This window comes from Protopterus annectens, chromosome 1.part2 (assembly GCF_019279795.1).
Source record: "Protopterus annectens isolate FY-2018-M chromosome 1.part2, PAN1.0, whole genome shotgun sequence".
Lineage (NCBI taxonomy): Eukaryota > Metazoa > Chordata > Ceratodontiformes > Protopteridae > Protopterus > Protopterus annectens.
Window position 1 is genome coordinate 459,788,136 of NC_056727.1, and position 22,120 is coordinate 459,810,255.

At 42.3% G+C, this 22,120-nt stretch overlaps 1 protein-coding gene across 1 annotated transcript in view; it reads right to left on the reverse strand.

Moving 5' to 3' along the window:
* SLC24A3 (solute carrier family 24 member 3) overlaps nucleotides 1-22,120 on the reverse strand; it is a 2,031,466-nt gene that overhangs the window by 1,617,710 nt on the left and 391,636 nt on the right. The gene's annotated exons all lie outside the window — the stretch shown is intronic.

Sequence of the window (22,120 nt, forward strand, 5' to 3'; positions counted from 1 at the left end):
TCAGCACTTTGCAGGATTTCATCATTACATATTACTGTTGACCTTTTTTTAGTTAGTTAATGCAGTTTGTACATTTTTACTGTCTGCATAAATCTATTAACTAACTCAATTTTGATCCCGTAATTACGAAATTTAAAAAATTTTTTGAGAGGCCCTGGAAGAAAGAGGGAGTGAAAGGTCTGAAGAGCCAAAAGGAAGAGCTGTAATCTTCTTTATGTTGATGTGGTCTGACGTCTGATGAGGAGGCCAGAGACCCTGGATTTTGAGGTCACCGAAGGAGGCTCCCCAGACCTTGTCTGAGGCATCCAAGAAAAGTTCCAGAGAGGGAACTGGGGGCTGAAAATGACATCCCAGGTTAAGAGACAGCTAATGAATTGGGTCCCTATTAGAACGACGAAAGTTAAAAAAAAAAAATCGAACGGCTAAAAAACCAAATATTCAGCCACTCAAGATCGATTTTCTGAGATTGCATACAGAGAAGGTCAGAAAATTTGCCCTTTCCTCACTGTAGTGCGATCTCAGAGTTGGTATATATAATTAGCAGGGGGTGGGGGGTGCAGCCCCCCCCCCAAAAAAAAAAAAACAATTTCGAGTAACTGCACATTCGGCTATTTAGCCATTAGATTTTTCAAACTTTCATTGTTTTAAAAGGGACCCGATGAATCCACCACTGAAACTCGAGTTTGAGGCATGGAAGAAAAGAGAAAAGAAGATCTAGTGGATGACAGTGTTCGAGCCAGAGTGACGTTAGGAACCACTGTAGTTTTCTCATATGAAATCTAGCTAGGGGCAGCATAGGAATGGTAGATGCCAGAAAATTAAGGGCTAAAACACACCTGGTCATATGAGTCTGGTAATTAATAGCCCAAAAAGCCAAGGTCCCAGCAGTATATACCTTTTTGTCTAGCTGTTCCATAGCTCTACTGTCCTTGTCTGAAGGAAGTAGTTTGGTAGAAGGCAAAAGTTTAGAGGTTTTTCAGAAGGGCATTACATAAGGGTCAGCAGAAGAACATTTGTATAGGAACTTACACTCATTTTATTTTTTATTTGCTTTTGTTAACTAGGAAAGACCGCTAGGCTGAAATGAGCCCATTTTCAGTGGAGGCCTGGGGAGAAAAGCTCCACAAACAAAGTACAAGATAATAGTCATTAGTTAAACAAGGATTACAAAGGGTAAAAACATAAAACTCACTTGAAACATTATACAAATTATGTGGCTAAAAAGTTATGAAGACTTTTTTTTATCTCATGGCACAGTAAACATTACAAACGAAAAAAAATGAGCAGACAAGACACAAATTATGCACTTATAGTTTTCCAATTATTCTTATGCCTGGTGAAGATAAATGATCTAGATGGTGCTCTTCATGGGTGACATTTAGGTTCGGAGAATAATGATTATGGAATTGATGGAATCAAGCAGTTAATCAGGTTATAGAGTATTGGGAGAGTAGAAAGATGTTGTCATAGAGACTTTTTGAATAAGAAGGCACTATTAATGGGTCCAGAGATCAGGTGGAAGTGGATTCCAGAGTTTAGCTACAGTAAAAGAGTAGAGGTTTTGACCAGCAGAGAGTTTTGGTCTGTTTATTTGGATAAGAGATTGATTTTCAGATCTGAGATGCTTATTAGGTTGGTAAGGAGTCAAAAGGGAAGCAAGGGCTGGGTATTCAAATGTTTTATCGATAATTTTGTGTGCTGCAGATAGTTGTATGCATGTGAGGTGACATGTTGTGGGAGTTCTAACCAGTTCAGGGATTGTAGTGAAGAGCAATGATGGGATGAATATTTTGCATTAGTTACAGACTTGGCAATTTTGTTATAGAAGGTGTCCATCTTAGTCCATCTTAGTTTTTAAGCAAGACTGGATGTTTGTCAGAATGTAGGCGCCATATAGGAGAGAAGGAAGAAGAAATTTTGAGGCCAGGGTTTTTCTAGTGGAGTAGTTTAAAAAGTGTTTATATCTATAAAGTGTGCCGAGTTTTTGGTAAGTTTTTTAATATTGTTGTGGATGAGCTGGTCAAATATTAAGTTTTCATCTATGGTAATGCCAAGTAGCTTGGTATAGTGAACTAACTCTATGGCAGTTTTGTTAGAAGAGTAGATGATAAAATCAGAATTATTAATAGTGGTGTTTTTGAGGGGGTGAAAAGTAGGAGCTTGTTGGTTTAGGGGGAAGGGCAAGAAGATTGTTGGACATCCAGATTTCGGTTGTGAAGAAACCGTTTTGGGTCTTAGCCAGACCTTCTCATTCTGAGGTGGCACAGCAGATGATTGTATACAGTCATGTGCATATTGAACTACAGAACCATGAGAGAGAGAGAGAGCAGAGTAAAAGTTATTAATAAAAATGCTGAAAAGAAGAGGCCATAAGACAGACCCTTGGGGAACTCCAGTGGAAGTAGTGAGGAAAGGTGAGAAGGAGTGTAGCCATTTAGAAGATTATTGTCTGTTTGCAAAATCGTAACAGCAATTGAACACAAACCAAAAAATTTCAGGGATCTCCACTGTTTGCAAAATAGTTGGTAAACCAGTCTAGGACAGGAGTGAACATGCCCAGGTGTGATAGCTTTGAAAGGAGGAGAGAATGAGAGATGGTATCAAAGGCCTTTGAGATATCAAGGAAGAGTGCAGAGACAAGTTTACCTTCAATACGGTCATGGTTAACAGTGTTCAAAAAGGACAGGAGAGCAGTAGTGGTGCTGTGTCCAGGCCGGAAACTATGTTGAGTAGTAATAAGGAGTTGGTTTTGGATTGGGTAATTCATTAAGTTGGGTTTGAATACATTTTTTCCATTATTTTAGAGATGGGGGATAGTATGGCTATGGGACGGAAATTAGAGATGTTGGTATTGTTGCCACCTTTGTGTAGGGGGAGTATGCAGGCTTTTTTTCCAGATGGAGAGTACACAGAATTCTAGGAGAGATCTGTTTATGAGAACGCTAATGGAATAACTGATAGATCTGGCTGAAATCTGTAGCTTTTCTGGGGGTAAGTTGTCTGGGTATTACTACAGGTGTGAGCTTCAGCAGAAATTTAGTTATAGCCATGGTAGGAATAGGAGAGAAAGAAAAAGGCGGGGAAGAAGAGTTTACTGAGTAGTACTGAGGAGGTATTGGGTTGTTATTAGGGCTAGTTTGAGGAAAAGTGGTGGCAAGTTTGGACATATTCTGTATAAAGTAGGAGTTGAAAAGTGAGGCTGTTTCTGTTGGAGTTTTGTCAGGATTTAGGCAGGGGTTGTTCTTGGTGCCAGGATTTAATAGAGTGGAGACAGAGTTCCAAACTTTTTTGGGGTTTTGTTTACAATTGTTTTGAAGACAAAGGTAGTAGTGTTTTTTATCTTTAATAACGAGCTGTTTTATTTGATAGCGGAGCTGTTTATATAGCTGGAGATCTAAGAATTTTTAATTTTTCTGCCATTTTTTTCAGTTTCAGTTAGCAACCCATTGGGTGACGTAGGGATTAATGCCCAGTTTAGTAAGTTTATCTATGATTCCAGAGTGGGGGATGGTGTCAAAGGCCTTGGCAAGGTCTAGATAGGCTGTGTGGACCACCTTAACCCTTGTCCATGGCTCTGGAGACTGATTCGCAGAAGTCAATCCTTCCAATGTTTTGGTGGGTAGATCTAAGGGTTCTGTGGGGTGTATATGGTAGCAGAATATTGGTTAGTGCAGGGCACTTGGTAAGTTGGAGTAATAATCTGTGGGCTGTGGTGATTTGGAGATAGTCTAGATGGTTGGGGAGTTCAAGCCAATTTAATGAATGAAGGGAAGAACAATGATGGGAGGAGGATTTGACTTTGGTTGCAAATCTGGAGATTTTATTGTAACAGACTTTCAGTTTGGAGGAGAGAGTGGCGGATAAATTACTAAGTAGAGGAGCACTGTGCAGTAGAGTGGGTAGTAGATAGGTAGTGGCTAGAGTTAGTCTGGTGGAAGGAGAGAGGAAGTGGCTGTTTCTGTAAAGTAAACCAAGTTTTATATGGGTTTTGTTAATGTTTTGCTGGATGTGAGTATTGAATTGCAGATGTTCGTCAATGGTTACACCAAGAAGTTTGGCAGAGGGAACAATCTCTATGGTGGAATTGTTTTGGCTGATAACGTGGAGGGAGTTTTTATCAATAGGGGAAGTTTTGAAGGTGGAAAAATAGAAGGATTTTGGATTGGTTGGCATTTAGTGAGAGGTGATTTTGGAGCATCCAATTTTCGGTGGTTGAGAAAGCAGTTTGTCACTGACTGGAGCTCAGCTAGGTTAGAAGTGCAGCAAATTAAAGTAGAATCATCTGTATATTGCACAGTTCTGGTGTTGGGTATGGCTTTGTGAAAGTCGTTAATAAAGATGTTGAATAGCACTGGGCCAAGTATGGATCCTTGGGGTACCCCAGTAGGGGTTGGAAGGAAGGTGGAGGTGCCTTGTCCCCATTTTACAGCCTGAGACCTGTCGTAAAGACAGCTAGAGAACCAGGAAAGGGTCTTGTGGGAGAGATTAAGGTTGGAAAGATGGTTTAGTAGGTGGGTATGGGAGATGGTATCGAATGCTTTGGATAAATCCAGTAGAACTGTAGATACTATTTTACCAGAGTCGCGGGTGAGATTTACAGTGTGTAAGAAGGAGAGAAGGGCAATGTTGGTACTGTGTCCTGGATGGAAGCCGTGTTGGGTGGGAGTGATTAGCTGGTGTTTGGTTAGGAAAGGCATGAGCTGAAGGTGGATGCATTTTTTAAGAAGTTTAGAGATTGGGGAGAGGACAGCTATGAGGCGGAAATTTGAGACACTGTTGTTTTTGCCACCCTTATGAAGAGATAGAATAAAGGCAGCACACCATAATTTGGGTACATAAGATTCCAGCAAGGATCTATTGATCAGAATACTGATTGGGAGGGAAATACCTTCAGTGGCTATTTTTAGGAAGGAGGATGGGATGTTGTCAGGGGCATTGGAGCATGGCTTTAGTTTTGAGAGTAATTTCTTTATATGCTAGGTTGAGATGGGTTTAAGTTCGAAAGTAGGAGGAGAGGGAGTCGGGGGTGAGGTAGATTGAGTGGGTTGAGGTGAAGGGTTATTGTTAGTAAAGGTCTCGGTCAGTTCAGCAATAGAGATGGTGAAAAAGGAATTGGATAGAGAGGCAATTTCATGGTCAGATTTGCTGGTGTCAGGACAGGGGTTGATCTTAGTGCCTGGGTTAAGAAGAGAATGAATTTAGTTCCAGAATTGTTTGGGTTTTTTTGGATGATTTACTTGTTGTTTAATGTAGTAAGACGTTTTGTCTCTATTGACTTATTTTTTGATGGAGTTGCACAGTTGCTTGTATTTAAGTAAGATTTCAGGCTGTTTATGTAGGAGGTATGTTTTCCAGGTTTTATCTCTTTGTAGCATAATTTTTTTGGTGTCTTTGGTTAGCCAAGGGGTGGTCTTAGTTTTTACTCTTTTTGTTCTTATTGGAGCTAGGGAGTTGAGGACATTTAAGAAAGTTGAGTTGAAAAAGTCAACAGCTTTGTCTAATGGAAGGGTTTTTAGGGGGGGGCTCCAGTTAGTTTATTTAAGGGAGTCAGAAAAAGTAGTAGGATTAAAGTTTGAGAGGTTACGTGTATGGATGCACTGGTGGGAATGTGGAGAAGTGAGGGTAGCTCGATGGGTGAAGGCTGGGAAGTGGTCTCCTAATGGATCAAGTATAACACCAGATTTTATAACTTTATTAGGAAGGGATACTAGGATCAAATCTAGTGTGGAGCCAGGGGGGCTTGTTTTGTTAGGCCTGGTAATGGAATTAGTTAGTTGTGTAGTTAAATAGGTTGATTGATATGGCGGGATTATGGTTGTTGATTCTGTTCCAATCAATATTTACATCTCCAAGTATGTAGGTCTCTAGCTTAATATTAGTGGAGGTCCAGGAGAGGATTTCTTCTAGAGTAGTGGTGTTGTTACCGGGGTGGGGGGATATAGAGGGATATAATGCAGATGCTTTTATGGTTATTTTTAGTAAGCCAATTACTAGTTCTGCATTGTTGAAATAAGGGATGGGATTAGGATATGGAGTAATGGATAGCTGGTTGGAGTAGATTAAGGCTGCACCACCACCTCTTCTATTTAAGAGGTCGAATTTAAGAGATTGAAATCCAGGGGGAAGGAATTCTGAGCCACTGATGTGTGATTTCTGAGATGGCTACAATGTCAGCTGAGATGTGATTTAGCCAAGCATGAAAGAGGGTTAATTTATTTTTTTAGACTTTGGGCATTGATGGTGATGAATTTGAGATATTTAAGGTTGGATTTATTATTAGTAATAGGGTGGTGGGGGTAGGAGCAGTATTTGGTCCTGGATTTGGGTGTATGTCCCCGGCTAAGCAAAGGTGAGAAAAGGAAGAAGTACTTTTGGTTTGATCTTTGAAAGTTGTGTCTGGTAGTGAATTAGTTTTGGTTTGTAGTATTTAATGGAGATAGGGAAAAGCTTTACTTTGAAGTAGGTGAAGAGGGTAGGATTGAACTAAAGAGGCAGAAATGTTATGGAAGTGTGTTGCAGGGAAGGTAGGGGGAAGAGGGGAAAGGTGTGGTTGGAAGTGGGTATAGGGGGTGGTTTGGTATAGAGGGAGTAGGAATAGGATATAGATAGATGTGGAAATAAAGATATTAGGTGGAAGAGAAGGTATGGTAGAGGGAATTTGTCTAGATGTAGTAGAGAGGGGATAATGAGACTTAGGTGGGTGGGGAAGTGTGATAGTGACTGGCAGGTAGGAGGGAGGAAGGGGAGGAGCAGATGTATGGAAGTATTGGTTGGTGGGGAGAGGGAGGGATCTTTTATTGAGAATAAATGTAGGAGTACTTGGGGATGGGTAGGAATTGGGGGCAGGGTAGGGGAGTGGAGTGAGCCCGCAGGGCGAATGGAGTGGGATGAGCTGGAGAGAAGGTGGCTGGCAGAAACCATTCAGCCAGCTATGGGAGAAATGTAAGATATAGGAGAAATACTGAACAGTAGGCAGGAGGGTGTGGGGGGAGAAAGGTAGTAGAGTACACTACAGGGTACAGCAGGCCAGAAGGGAAAGTAAATGGAAAAAGGAGGGCTAGTTAGGACAAAGCAGAAAAAAGTAGTCTAGTAGCTAAATGGGTGGACATTGCCACCTAGTGGTACAAAAATAAATGGGTCAAATATCTTAGAGGGTAAGAGAGTTAAGGGATAAACCGAAAAGGCTTGGTAGGCTAATAGGATAGCTATTCTTGATGACAGAGAAGACATTGGGAGGTCAAAAATGAAATGTAGATGTCCTGCAAGCATACAAGCCCCCCTAAAAAATAGTATGTTGTATGCAGTAATATTTCTAATTTTTTGTATGACTTGCAGGTTGCCGAACAAAGGTTGCTTCAGTATTCATATTGCCTTTAATTGTTTTTTAATAAAATAATTCATTAATAGGCCTGGCTTGTGTAATAGAGGTTAAACATATTGCATTTTTGTAATATATTTTTGCAGTGCCTTCTTTACAGCCTCCAGCAACTGCAAAGGGGTTGACATTTGTCAGGTCCTATAGACTGAATTATTTAGAGTGATGGTCAGAATCATCTGATCTTCAGCATTCATTATGTAGGCACTGCTGCATATTACTGTGACACAGTCTTCTCTACAAGATCAGACTGTAATGGATTTCAGCATGTAGTTAAAAAACTGTTACTCTGGCAGTTGATTCAGAGGACTAAAGTTTTGTCTTGTCAATGTGCTGTTTCATGTGGCAAGTATGCAAAGTTTGAATCTTTTCATCTTCATTTAGCTTCTGTATGACATTCACCAAGTCACTTATCAGGCAATGTTTTTGAGCAACTGGAAATTTGGGCTAGACTCCTTGGTGGTCAGCAGGACTGCATGCCTAGTAACTATGAATCTGTTGTCATTCTTTGCCAGCTACCCCCTATTGCATAGTTGATCTAGTTCAATAAATGCTTTGGCAATACTACCAGCACACATTTTTTTTAATGTAACCTTGACAATTTATTCTTCAATGACAGTAGGCACGCCATTTGCAGATGAAGTACTTAAATGCAAAGTTGTTTCATAGCAGCAACCTCTGCATTAGTAATAGTTGTCTTTAATTTAGAATTTTTCAGATAACTTTTCTTCTGCAGAGAATGTACATATTAACTTAGTAAATATTATCAGGTTGTTAATATCTGTTATGTTCTCATAAATACTCTTCCATTTAAATTGTGTGCACATGGCTGGATCTTATGGTGTGGAGCTAGTGATCTTTATGCAGTTTCATTTAGTTCATCAACATCTACCAATAAAGTACTTGTAATTTATTTCTTTGTAACAATAAGGGGCATACACAGTCAACAATGTGACTGTAATTGCTGGTGGAGATGAGGGATTCTCTCTCTGTGTATGAAAGTTCCTTATGTACTTAGCAGCTGGTTATTTTTAAACAGTCTTTAATTTGGCTTTGCAGGATTAGTGCGTGTGTGTGTGTGTGTGTGTGTGTGTGTGTGTGTGTGTGTGTGTGTGTGTGTGTGTGTGTTTGGTCATTAGTATTGTTATTAATTTTTTACACAGACATCTGATAAGGACGCAGTCAACAATGTAGTTATAAATTGCTGGGTTTGATGGATATCTGTGGATAAAAATGACTAATCTTGCTGAAGTAATAAAGTTAAGAAGTTATAAGTCTGCCCTTGCAGGGCTAGTGTGCAATTACGTAAAGCAAATTGGAATAGTTTACTTTGGACATTTTTATCAGTCAGACATGTGCTATGTACCAGAATAACAGAGTTGTAGTACAATACACCAAATACCTTCGGAACCACCAATGAGCGCTGTAAACTCCAGTAACCACAACGTAAGATGCTTCAGACAAGATGTTTAATCCACATAACGCCAAAATTAAAGAAAACAGACATACACGACTTCCCAGTGCTATAGTTGTACAAGAATAAAGTTATTCGAGTACATAACATAACATATCAACAGTACGTAGCACCGGTGGACAAACAAAAAGACGCCAATAATAGATAAAACAGTTTAGCGCTTTCAACCAAAATAACCTGGTCTTCTTCAGAACTGAATCTGTAAACACCCAACCAGTTTAAATAAATTCATTGGCGCCAAAAAAATGTTACTCCTTAAAGGTACAATGTTACCCATTAAATCACTGTGCCCACATGTGTTTTATTACTGTTACTACTGCGTTTTGGTAAAGCTAGTTGTACTAGCCTATATACAAAGAAACAATAAATGTGCAATGATATAAGATTAAAAACATGAAAAATAAAAACATAAAAATAAAAATAAAAGTACAAATACATAGACTAAATGACTGCATCTAGAATAAATACCGGAATGTATCACCCCTGACTGTAACAAATACAGAATTAATAGCTGCCATAATGTTACCAAAGTGTGCTTGGTAGTCAGTGGGTATACATACATAATAAAAACCCCATATAGTTGACGTATGTACAAAATATATGAAAATAAATAAAAAGTAATGTCCGGAAAACTTGTCCCTACTCTGCGTTGTCATAGATCTAGTGATAAAACTACTACAAAAAAAACATTCCTTAAGGCTTATAGTTCAAAATTGAATGATATAGAAATAAATATTCATTGGGATTCATGAAGCTCGGCGCAAGGCCGGTGTAAGGCCTGCGCCGGCGGTGCAGTGAATAGTCGGCGTAGTAGCGCCATATGCATAGTAATGAGAGCGCGCCGCAACCACAGACACGTGCGTAGTGTACGTGAGCGAGCCCAAGTAGGATGCGTCCGGAGGCGTGGCTAAGCCGGCAGGCGATGAGCAACCTAATGTGCTGACTGCCACGGTCCGCCCATAATAGTAATGGCAGCAGCCAGGGCCCGTGCAGAATGAAACGCACGTAGAGTATGCAACATAGTACCCGTCCCAACAAAACGGAGAAGCAAATACAACCCACGAAGCCCTAAGTGTACCCGTCCAAGGAACAAAGGATACGCGTAACACCGTGTTTGTCCCGCAATGCACCGTCAGTGGGCATACCCAGAGAAGGTGTACTGCAGCATGTCAGCGCCGCACCGACATAGGAGTAGCGACTAAGGTTACCACCTGTCCCACTTTGCGAGGGCAGTCCCTCTATGGGCAGTTGTGTCCCGATAAAAATATTAAAACGGCAAATGTGCTAAGATTGTAGGACATAATGATATCCCGTATTTAATGTAATGGTTGCATGAAATGGTTATTTCCGTAACTGAAATACCTAAATGTCACAAGAAACAGAATAAGCAACCAAACTGCTACAACAATAAGCTTTTATTTAGGCAAACAAGTGAAGTTCTATGCTATATAGTGACCGTGGGTATGTGTCGGCCTGTAAAATCTGATGTGAGTCCCGAAAATGTCCCACCTTGGCCACTGGAAAAGGTGGCAACCCCAGTAGCGACATGGGCATGGTCACCAGGGTTACCAGCTGTCCCACTTTGCTATGGACAGTCCCTCATTGGACAGTTGTGTCCCGCCAAAAATCGAAAAACTGGCAAATGACCTGAGATTTCCTGCCAAAAATATTCCCGCAATATACCTGTAATAGTAGCATAAAACATATATTTTGTATATGAAACACATACATGGCATAAGAAACTGAATAAGGAACCCAAATGCTAACAGAATAAGCGTATATTATGGCAAACAAGTGAAGTTCTGTCAACTCCACTTGCTGTGGGTATGTGTTGTCCTGCAAAATCCGATGTTTCCACAAAAGATGTCCCACTATGGGCATTGGAAAAGGTGTCAACCATAATGGTCACAAGCAGTAGTGAGAGTACACAGCCGGGTAGCTGTGTCGACATAACAACAGGAAGGAACCAAGATACCCAAACACAGGCAAACATGTGCATAGCAACATGTCCCACACCCAGCAACGTGTTTGTCGCATACACAGGACGGCGTATGTCTAAGTGTAATATCCAGAAGCAGAACCCATGCATGCAGATGTAATACACAATAGCCCCATTGTAGCATGTAAGTCCCACCCATGTACGCCTGTGCACCCAAACCAGCTAGCATCCTTGTGCAGCTACACACCTACACACAATGGGCATACCTGAAATGTGGTAAGAAGTATTGTGTTAGGCAGTGCCACGCAGGCAAATATGTACCCCACATGTCACCAACCCACCTCAGGTACAGATATGGAAATGGCTGCATGTGAATGTGTCTGCAGAATGTGTACATCCCGCATGTGGTATGTACCCGTCCAAACCATATAGGTTTGCACACGCCACGGTGCACATAACTGTACACATGTGGACAAGTCGGGTTGTTGAACCACCGCATCGATGATTAGCTATGCAGAGAAGTCAAACACATATAGCGGAACATGTGCCTACCAAACAGGACGTCCTAACAGGGTGCCACAGGCACAGAAGGGGAAGGTGGGACATCACATGTGGAGAGTAGCGTTGCCGGACGGCCAAATACACACGGTCAAGGTAAAGGACGGAACAACATGCATATGGCCGGATGGATGTTGTTAGAAAAATATATATAGAAACACATATGAAGTGCCAGTTTAGAAGCAAAATACTATATAATGCATTGAATTGTACCGTACAATATGGCAGTAGAAATGATCATGCATGTAATTGGTGAAGCTTAGCTGCAGTGTGATCGAACTCTGACCCTGGCAGTAACCAGTACAGCAGGCTTATGTCTCTCAGCATTAATTATCTGCTGGGTTACAGAAAAATAAATGTATGTACATGCATAACATCCTCCCTTCCACTGAGGAGGATGGCCTTGTGAGCTCTATCGAAGATAGAGTACAACTCCTTACCAGAGAGACAAAGGAACGTATTAAGAAATGAACTGACTATTGTATCGGAACAGTCCAGGGTCCTTGAAACAGCTACAATTACAGAAGGACACTGTAATTGACCAGGTGCCTTGCAAGGCTGTGTTATTCTCATGGGAAAACATTTTAAAAGCATGACCTCAGCACCCACGTATGTATAGAATATTGCGGACCATAGTGATGGAAATGCCCTGTGACCGACCACGTCAGTAAGGTGGGCAAAAGCTGATTGTAAACACTATATAAAGAAATTGCTTACTGTATAGAGTCAGACAAAACTCTCATACTTGGACTGTATATTATTTTGCCTGCCTGTGTACACTACTAAAACGTTGTGAACCCGAGCTTCCTGTGTTATTGACTGTCACTTAGAAAAGCCTACTGATTTCTACAGTCTGGTTTTAACAACTTATTTGACATTGTGGTCCTTCTTAGCCGGAATTCCCTTGGTAAGCTACAGGTCAGAGTGCATGGGTGGTTAGACATCTGCGCAGGAGAATTTGCCTAAATGGTTCTTCTTGAGTGAAAAGACCTCCGACTGAATTGTTGTGTGTAAAGAGGCTGTCCACTGTCTGATCTGTGGCTGAAAAGCGGAAAACTGGATCCCAAGAAGAAAACGTGCAGTCATAAACAGGAGGCTCAGGTAAGGAGGGTTTGCCTCTTTGTCTCTATTGTAGATCAGGGACCAGACTACATTGTGTTTCTGTTAACAGTTGTGATAGCAGGTCGAAGACCAATCCAAGTAGTTTTAAATCTGGACATAGATCAGGGGAACACAGAGTAGAGTAAATAGTCATTGTAGACACTACAGTGGATACAGGGAAGGAGATACCACGTGGTACGAGAGAAGGGTTACGTAACAGTCGTGTAGAGGATATGGGAGATTAGTGCACAAACAGATCATGTGATCCGCGTTTGACGGGTGACGTGAAGTATATGCAATTGCAGAGAGCACATAATGTGAGATATTCTGCAAAATGGGGTAATAAATATGACATTGATGGTATATTAGACAAAATATCGTTACTGAAACATTGGAATCACTGAAAATGTGATGCAGATGTTCTAGGGTAACCACCTGTCCCACTTTGTGAGGGACAGTCCCTCTTGGCCAGTTGTGTCCTGCAAACAAACTGAACAAATGGCAAATGTCCTGATATCTTAGGACAAAGATTTCTCAGATATCTTCTTAAATGGTAGCATAAAACAGTAATTTTGTATCTGAAACACCAAAATATCATAATAAACAGAATAAGCAACTCAAATGCTACAAGAATAGGTTGCTCTCCTGGCAAAAAGTGAATTGCTGTCCTTTGTACTGGCCGTGGGTATGTTTTGCCCTGCCAAATTACACGTTCCTAACACTAATGTCCCACTTTGTGCATTTGAAAAGGTGGCAACCCTAAGATGTGCAGGCGAAAAACAGCGACAATTGGGTATCCGTCAAGCACATAGGTGGATTGAGGTAGTGAACCGAAGGGAACAGAACACTAGAAATGCGAAAGCATCATACGTACACAAAGAAGATAATAATACAGTAGTAGCGACAGCCCCCCCCCCTACCACCTCCGATACCACATCCAGGATATGAAGCGGGAGGGCAGGCTAGTCCCCCCCACGTTATCCTGTGGCAACAGAGGTATCACAACGACCAAATGTAAGAGAAGCTATTGAAACCACATCCCGAACTCGTAACATACCTAGGGACACTCAAGTAAGAAGACAGTCACTAGAACAGAGTGAGGATATCTGTCAATTAATTGAAGTACCGAACCCTCATGCAGGACAGGAAGGCCAGGACCCAACTCCCTTAGTGTATAGACCGTGGACACCAGAAGATATCTGTAAAGTCACAGAGGGAATTCCCCATCTACAAAGTAATCACTATTCACCATGCAATACCCCTGTATCTTCTGATAGAAAAGCAAAGGGGAATGGCGGATGGTACAGGATTTACAAGCTGTAAATCATGTAATAATACCTAGGGTACCGATGGTGCCAGACCCACACACTATATTGAATGCTATGAACCCGCCACAGAAGTATCTTACCGTGGTACATATAAGCTATGCTTCCTTTTCAATACCTATACATCCAGATAGTCCGTATTGTTTTGCATTTACATTCAGGGTAACAGATACAGCCATACCCGGCTATCGCAGGGATACTGTGAAAGTACAACGATATTCGCACAGGAGATGGCTAGCAACATTCCGGTGTTTACTCCACCCGCAGCCAGTCAAGTTCTACTTTATGTGGATGATATTCTGCTTGCGGCCCCTACCCAGCAGCAATGTAGGGAAGATACAATAGCATTATTGAAATATTCAGCAGAACAGGGACATAAATTAAGCAAGCATAAATTGCAACTACAGAGAATACAGGTCAAGTACCTGGGATATGTGGTATCCAAGGAGGGTAGAACATTACATGACGATAGGAAGGCAGCAATTTCACAAGCACCCAAGCCAACTACCAAGAAGGGAATGATGTCCTTCCTGGGCCGACTAACATTTGTCAAAGCTGGTTACCAAACAATGCTTTGGAATCTGCTCTATTGTCTGCTTTAATCTTTAATACACCTATGGCAGCACAACATATACTACACTGGATTCCAGTAGCAGAAACAGCTTTCTGCAGACTAAAACGATTGATAGCTTCAACATCTGTATTAGGTCTCCGAATAATCATAACAGATGTTGTCAGACTGTAGATTGTAAGCAGGGATATATGACGTCAGTCTTGATGCAACAGCATGGAAGTAAGCAACGCCCCATAGCTTACTACTCATCGCAGTTGGACACTGTGGCATGGTCAGTGCCACATTGTGTACAGGCAGTTGTTGCAGCACCCATGGCAGTACAGGCCTCGGCCTTAATGTTATTATTCCACCCTCTCACTGTGAGAGTGTCTCATGCAGTTGCGATCATTCTGCTGCAAGAGAAAATAGCATTCCTGACCCGTGCTAGACATCTGTCTTGTTTGACCATAGCCCTGAGTCAACCTCATATGGTGATTGAACGTTGTACAACATTAAACCTATCAACGTCACGTCCGACACCTGTGTATGGCACACCACACAGTTGCCTATATGAAATGGAGGAAATAACTCCACACAGACAGGATATCACTGATATACTCTTAGATGATGCAGAGGTGACAGTTTATGTGTACGGATCATGTAGAAAGAGTCCTACAGGAAAGAATCAAGTAGGTTATGCAGTAGTTATTGATAATGAGATTGTAGAAGCCCAACCCCTGCAGCATAACGTGTCTGCTCAAGCAGCAGAATCGATAGCTTTAACACGTGCTTGTACTCTAGCGAAAAACTGATGTGTGGACATTTATACCGATAGTCAGTATGTTGTCTGTACAGTGCATGTTTATGAGCAGCAGTGGAAGAATAGGGGAATGATAACATCCACCGGTAAACCGATTAATCATGCGCAATTGATCTTGAATGCATTAGATTCCATTCAGTTACCCACTAAAGTAGCTAATTGTAAATGTGCAGCTCATACAAAGCAACAGGATAACAGTAGGAAAGGTAAGGCACGAGCTGATGCAGCTGCAAAACAAGCAGCCTCACAGTTGGAAAGTGTCTTTTGAATGAGGAATGACAATCCTCAGACATTCTAGATGTAGAAATGTTACAAACAATGCAAACATCAACTACGAAAGCAGAAAAGCAGACGTGGGTATGACGAGGAGCAATCCTTGAAGACGGACTGTACATATCCACAGTGAGAAAGCCAATATTAACGTCTAATGTATTCAGATATGCGGCTTTGTTGAGCCATGGGTAGAGCCATGTCTCAACAGGGGGGATGGTACAGTTGGTTAACAGAATATCCCTAACATACGGAATTAGGAACCACATACAAACATCATGAGCAGCGTGTCATATTTGCAGTAGACATCATGCACAGGGAGCATTTAAACCGAAGGGAGTGGGTTTACCTACACCACCATAACCGTTCCATACTATTTGTATGGAGTTTATACAGCTGAATAAATGTGAAGGGAAGAAATACTGTTTAGTGATTATAGATATATTATCAAAATGGGTAGAAGCATTCCCAACCAGGAATCCGGATGCAGCAGCAGTGGCAAAGGTCCCAGTAAAATAAAGTATCCCTAGATCTGGCATACTGTAAAGAAGCTACAGTGACAATAGAACACATTTTGTGAACCAGACAATCCAGCAACCTGGGGATTATTTGGTATTTCCATGAATATAAATTGCATGTACAACCCACAGTCAGCATGACTGGTGGTCCGGTACAATGGGATCCCGAGAAATAAGTTGAGGAGGTTGGTGGGTGACACCCAGACGAGTTGCATTTGCTGTCTACCTCTAGCATTGCTGAGCATGACAACAGTTCCAAATGTAAAGTGTTTGACCCCTTCAAGTAGTATTTGGAATGGCATATCATGTGCCAGAGTGGAAAGCTGTCATGCCTGCAGAGCTGGAGGTCGATGGCTCATTAGCAGGTGACATGAGAGGATTGTTAACCAATAACACTGTTTTGCAGTTAAAGTCTTTTACAGATAAAGAGCAAGCGAAGCGGACGCATAGCTGACTCCAGTATCCTGTGTGTATTTCACTGTTATCCAAATAAGATAATTGCCGAGTCCAACGTGTGAAGGTCTGTACCAGGTACTGTTGGCAACGCCTACTGCAGTAAAGTTTAGGGAGAGGTCGTCCTGGGTTCACCTCACATTTTCAAACCGGTAAAGGATATCAAGTCTGATTTACATCTTGTAGCTGATATACCATAGAGACTGAATCACCCGGCCAGACTGTATAACAATACAAAGCAACCCCAAAGACATTTGGTTTACTGTCCTACTGATCATACACCTATTAACCATGTTTGTGTTGACTTTACATTTGCTGGGACCTTACCTGCATATAACTACACACATACAAATAGTGATACGTGATGAACTGGCCACAGAGTGGCATCCAAACTTCAACACATACCTAGGCATGACGTGTGCATGTACAGACTATGAACATTTTAAATTGCTGTGTTTGTACTGCCATACCTACATCATATGGAGGACTTCCGATGTATGTTGTCCCCTTGGGGATAGATTGAGACTTGTGAATATTTACACTTTGATACAGGTTCTGTGAGATCACAGGACAAAGTGGCACTGTACTTACCTGTTACACAAAAAGGAATTGTTTGTTTTCATAAACATGATACAGTTCAAGTTGGTGGGAGTATTTGTAACATAACTGTGTCTTACAAATGTCATATAACAGCCAAAGATCACAGTACTAGTTGTAGCACCATTCATGATTTGTATTGAAGCTTCATGAGAACAACGTGGAAAGATGTGCAGAAACATCCTGAATTGTATAAACAGTCCTCTGTTATAGACAGGAAAATGTTACATGCAGAGTTAACCCGCATCAGTAGTAAAGTAGAATATTGTTATTTTGTTTGTGGGAAAAAGCATATCAATGGTTACCTGAGAATTGGTCCGGCAGTTGTTTTTGGGTTATCTGGCTCCAGTCACATGACATACTGCACAATTGCCTCTGGAGTGCAAACGAACTATAAGACATATAGCTCAAGAACTGGGAACACAGTCGAGAAACCTACTAATCCAGTGGGTGAAATGGAAGCTGTTCTGAAAATCCATTCTTCTGCAAGAGATAAAGGAATATTGACTCATATGGACTTGAGTGACAGCGTTATATCCTGGGCTGGAACACTCCCAGCTTGTGGAGTAGTGAAATCAATCAGGGAACAGAGGAAGTTGTCAAAACCTGTCGGAGGAATGAGCAATGTGACTTTTCGCTCTTGAACTTGTGACTGATGAACTGGATGCAATGAGAACTGTTGTGTCACAAAATGTAATAGCGCACGACTGCACCCTGGCGGCGAGAATTGGTACGTGCGCGCTTATCAAAGAAGACCGCTGTGTCTAAGTACCACATAATAAGAACAATATCAACGCCCACCTAGAGGTAATACAGCAGGTGTCATCCATGGCGGAACCAGGCCCAAACCCACTGACGAACCATTTCCACAAACCATTTGGTGGATGGGGTTCAGTCATACTGAATATCTTGATTGCCATTTGTGTTGTTCTGCTCATATTGGGAGCATGTGTCTGTTGCGGGATACTTTGCATGTAAGTATTAGTCAGGGACTCTGTCGACGTATCTGTAACCGAGACTATGTATCAAGACCTGTAGTGGTATTTGTTAATACAAAATGAAATCCTTTCTGAAATGTACAACAAATGACTTGCCTAGTTAAACGCGTTCCAGAGAGGAAGAGGCTAGGGAATGAAATAATGTTGTATATGTTTCTGGATAGAATAGAAGCAATCAAAGGAGGGAGAATGTTAGCAAAATATATATTTAAACATATATATGACGTGCTAGTTTAGAAGCAAATAGTGTATAATGCATATTATTCTATTTTACAATATGGCAGTAGAGCTTATCATGCATGTAATTGCCTGTAGTGTAGCTGCAGTGTGATTGAACCCTGACCCTGGCAGTAACCAGTGCAGCAGGTGTATGTCATTCAGCATTAGTCATCTGCTGGGTTAGAGAATAATAAATGTATGTACAGGTATATCTGTCATCCTTCCACTGAGGAGGATGGCCTTGTGAGCTCTATCTAAGACAGGGTACAGCTGCTCACCAGAGAGACAAAGGAACCTAGTAGGAAATGAAGTGACGACGGGATCTGAACAGTCTTGGAACCTTGACAGAGCAGAATTTACCGAAGGACATTCTAATTGACTATGTGGCTCGCAAGGCTGTGCTATCCTCATGGGAAAACATTTAATAAGCATTACCTTAGCACTGTTGTAGGAATACAATATTGTGGACTATAGTGATGTAAATGCCCTGTGACTGACCACATCATTAAGGTGTGCAAAAGATGATTGTTAACACAATACTCATACAGCTGTTACTTGTATAGAGTAAGACAAAACTCTAAACTTGTACTGCATAGTTATTTGCCTCCTGGTGCACAGTAGTAAAACGTTGTTAATCTGAGCTTCCTGTGTTATTGACTGTCATTTTGAAAAGACGAATGAGTGTTACAGTTTGATTTAAACAACGTAATTGACAGATGTGTATGTTCTAGCATGGGAATAGGTCAAGCCAACCACCACAATCACCATGTGTACCACATACAAACAGCCAGTAACACGCAGTAGTAGTGCATGAAGGCATACACGACTGTGGGAATAGTACAGGACATATGGCACGTGCCAAGTGCAGATGCATGACACAAACCCCAGGATGGGTGTCCCTGCAAAGAGGAACATGTGCCAACCACACCTCCCACAGATGTACCGGCAATAAAACACATGCCAAACACACAGAAACACTACCGTCCAACACACGACTGCAACGGAGGCTGGTCAAACACCAACATGAAGCATGCACAAACAGGGACTTGTGTAATTGTTGCCTTAACACCACCATAGGCCAAAGAAGAATAGAATGGACATATGCATGTAATGTTGTGAAGGATGTGTGGTAGTCCTCAGTATCACAGTGTTAGGGACACAGATACACTGTCATCAACTGTGACGTATGTGCACTGTAGACAGCATACCTGCAAGTAATACAGAGGACAATCATGTGCCACAGAAATATACACTTGAGAAAGAGGATAGGGGATAGACAAGTGTAAATGGGACAAACTATGAATATAGGTTCATACGTCCATAGGTACAGGGTAGGCCATCGACCCAGGTTCAGCCATAACCCTACACCATAGTTAGGATTACTTTGCCAACCTTCTGTGCCGGAGATAAAATACTTATGATATTGCTGTACCTCTGTCAAGCAGTGATAATGATGTAATCCCAGGCCTATATCTGCAATTCCCCATCCAATGGACAACATACCCCGAACAAGGCTAGGAAGGATCTCTGTCTCACATGTACTGCGATGTAGATCCACAGCATTGTGAGTGTCCGGGTGACATATGTGTCACTCCAACACATCCCATTAATGACCGTGACAAGGTTCATGTCACCTGCCCTTGTGGTTCTGAGGGATGCAGATACAGTAGGTGAAGCATAGACATGACATATGGGTTGACATGGCCTCGTATGTCAGGCACAGGTCAACACTAAACAACAGGTATGTGACTGAATGGGGCAGGGGTCCTACAAGTGGGGCAGCATTACACAAATCCATGTCACCCTGCATCTGTATGACAATTAACCTATGAGGCCTTCCCAGCTGCTGTAGGTGTTGGGTCAGATACCCTCCGAATGGGGCAATGTAGTAAATCATAGGTGTAACACGTAATGGGTACAAGGAGACAATGACCTACCCTGATGTAGATGTGAATCCCTGCACAAACAGGTGGGCAATGTAGAAGTCCCACCGAACCACGATAGCAACGTGTGTGTTGAACGAATGGTGACCGACAAACTCTGTCCCCTGATCCCTGGTAATCACCCCTGCGCTCAGTGGACAGCCACCTATATGCTGGACAGGGGTGACCTAGTACTCCTCGACAGGTATGATGTTGCATTACTTAGCATTTAGCTGTGGGACATGTCCCTGACAGCAGATATGCATATCTGGGAGGCCCCTTTGAAGGATATCTGTGTCAGATGTCCGTCCCACTATGGCACCTGTTTCGCAGTCATCTACAAACAATGTTGCCCATAACACCCCTGTGTGTGCCTGTACTGTGGAAATGTAGATGTATGAGAGGAGTGGACCCAGGGAAGGGCCCCATGGGACACCGCTTGCGACAGGCAGTAGGTCTGACATGCTGCCAGCAACTATGACCGCGTGGGTTGTGTCACATAGACAGTTTACAACACATCCTGTGATGTACGTGTTCACATCCCAGCCAATGGGTTTATCAACGATACCTGAGGGGGGTAATGTGTTGAAGGCCTTTGCCAGGTCGAGGTAGGCTGTATGGACTGCTTTGCCCTCATCAATGGCCTTGGTGACTGATCCTAAAAAGTCAGACACGTTTAAAAGGCATGATCTGTATTTGACCAAGCAAAACTGGGTTGGATCCAAAGTATGCAAGTCCCCTATGTCATTATGTATGACTTCCATCATGATCCTTCTCCATGGCTTTGCAGATAAGGCTTGTCAAGCTAATGGGATGGTAATTACCAGGGTCAGTGAATGCACCATCCTTGTGAAGTGGGACTACAGTTGCCTTGTGCCACTACTTGGGTACGTATCCTGAGGTGAGGCTACGGTTAAACAGCTGTCCTAACTGTGGGTTTAATTCCCCATTGAGTTCATGGAGTACACAGCTGGGACACCATCTGGTCCCATGGATGCTGTGTTTACTGCCTTGGAGAGAGCATTTCACACCTGTGTGTCACAGAAGTTCCAGGATCTACAATCCTCTGGTATAGATATCTCTCCATGTGGGGGTGAGGGGAGAAGTTAGCACCGAACCTGTCGTCCATTATGTTGGCAATGTGTGTAGGTTCAGTCATCCTCACATCATTCTGAACCCAGTGTGAGCATATCTGGGAGTGTCCTCCCAGGTGTTCAACATAGCTAAAGAAGGCCTTATGATTGTCTGTCGAGTTCTTGTTGATTTCTCTGTTGAATTTCCCCTGGATGATTTCCTGACAGCCTGTAGGTTTTCACATACAATGAGCAAGGGTGTCTTACCTTACAAGTATTCCACTCTATCTTGTAGTAGCTACCTCCAGTCGTTCTAGAGCTTGTTCATGGCTGGGGTCCACCAGACTGGATGCTTGGCTTTGGTACAAAGAGTCTCAGTTTTGTATGGGATTGCCTGACTCATGCAGTCCTGTAGGTGCTGGTGGAAGGCATATGTACGTAATTCAGCGGTTTGAGTAATGTTTACCACTGGCTCAGGGGCCTCAAAGGAGACCACAGTAGTGTTCAGAAGTGTAAATTCGGCTTTTGAGAAAGGTATATGTATGGTAACCGGCACCACACACAGCATTGCATGCCAATAGCAGAAGCTATTGTAGGTTGTCCAAACACAGGTGTGGAACATCATAGCAATAAACCACGCCTGGATGTGGGTAATGCTAGATATACTCACGGCAGACGTGGTGCGTTCCCGAGTGACCACACACATATGCGGCCTTATGCATAGGCCAACTAGGCAGCCTCCTAGGGCGCTCTACTCGGGCACCTTTCAAGCCTTTATTTTGTGTAGGTAGACCAGGACGGGGTTAGCGGGTGATGTGGCGGTGGCATCATGGAGTACTTCTGCCTAGGGCACCACGTGACCTAAGGCCACTCTTGCCGTGGGTAAATACAGCAGTACCCACACCCAGACGCGGGTCATTGCTAG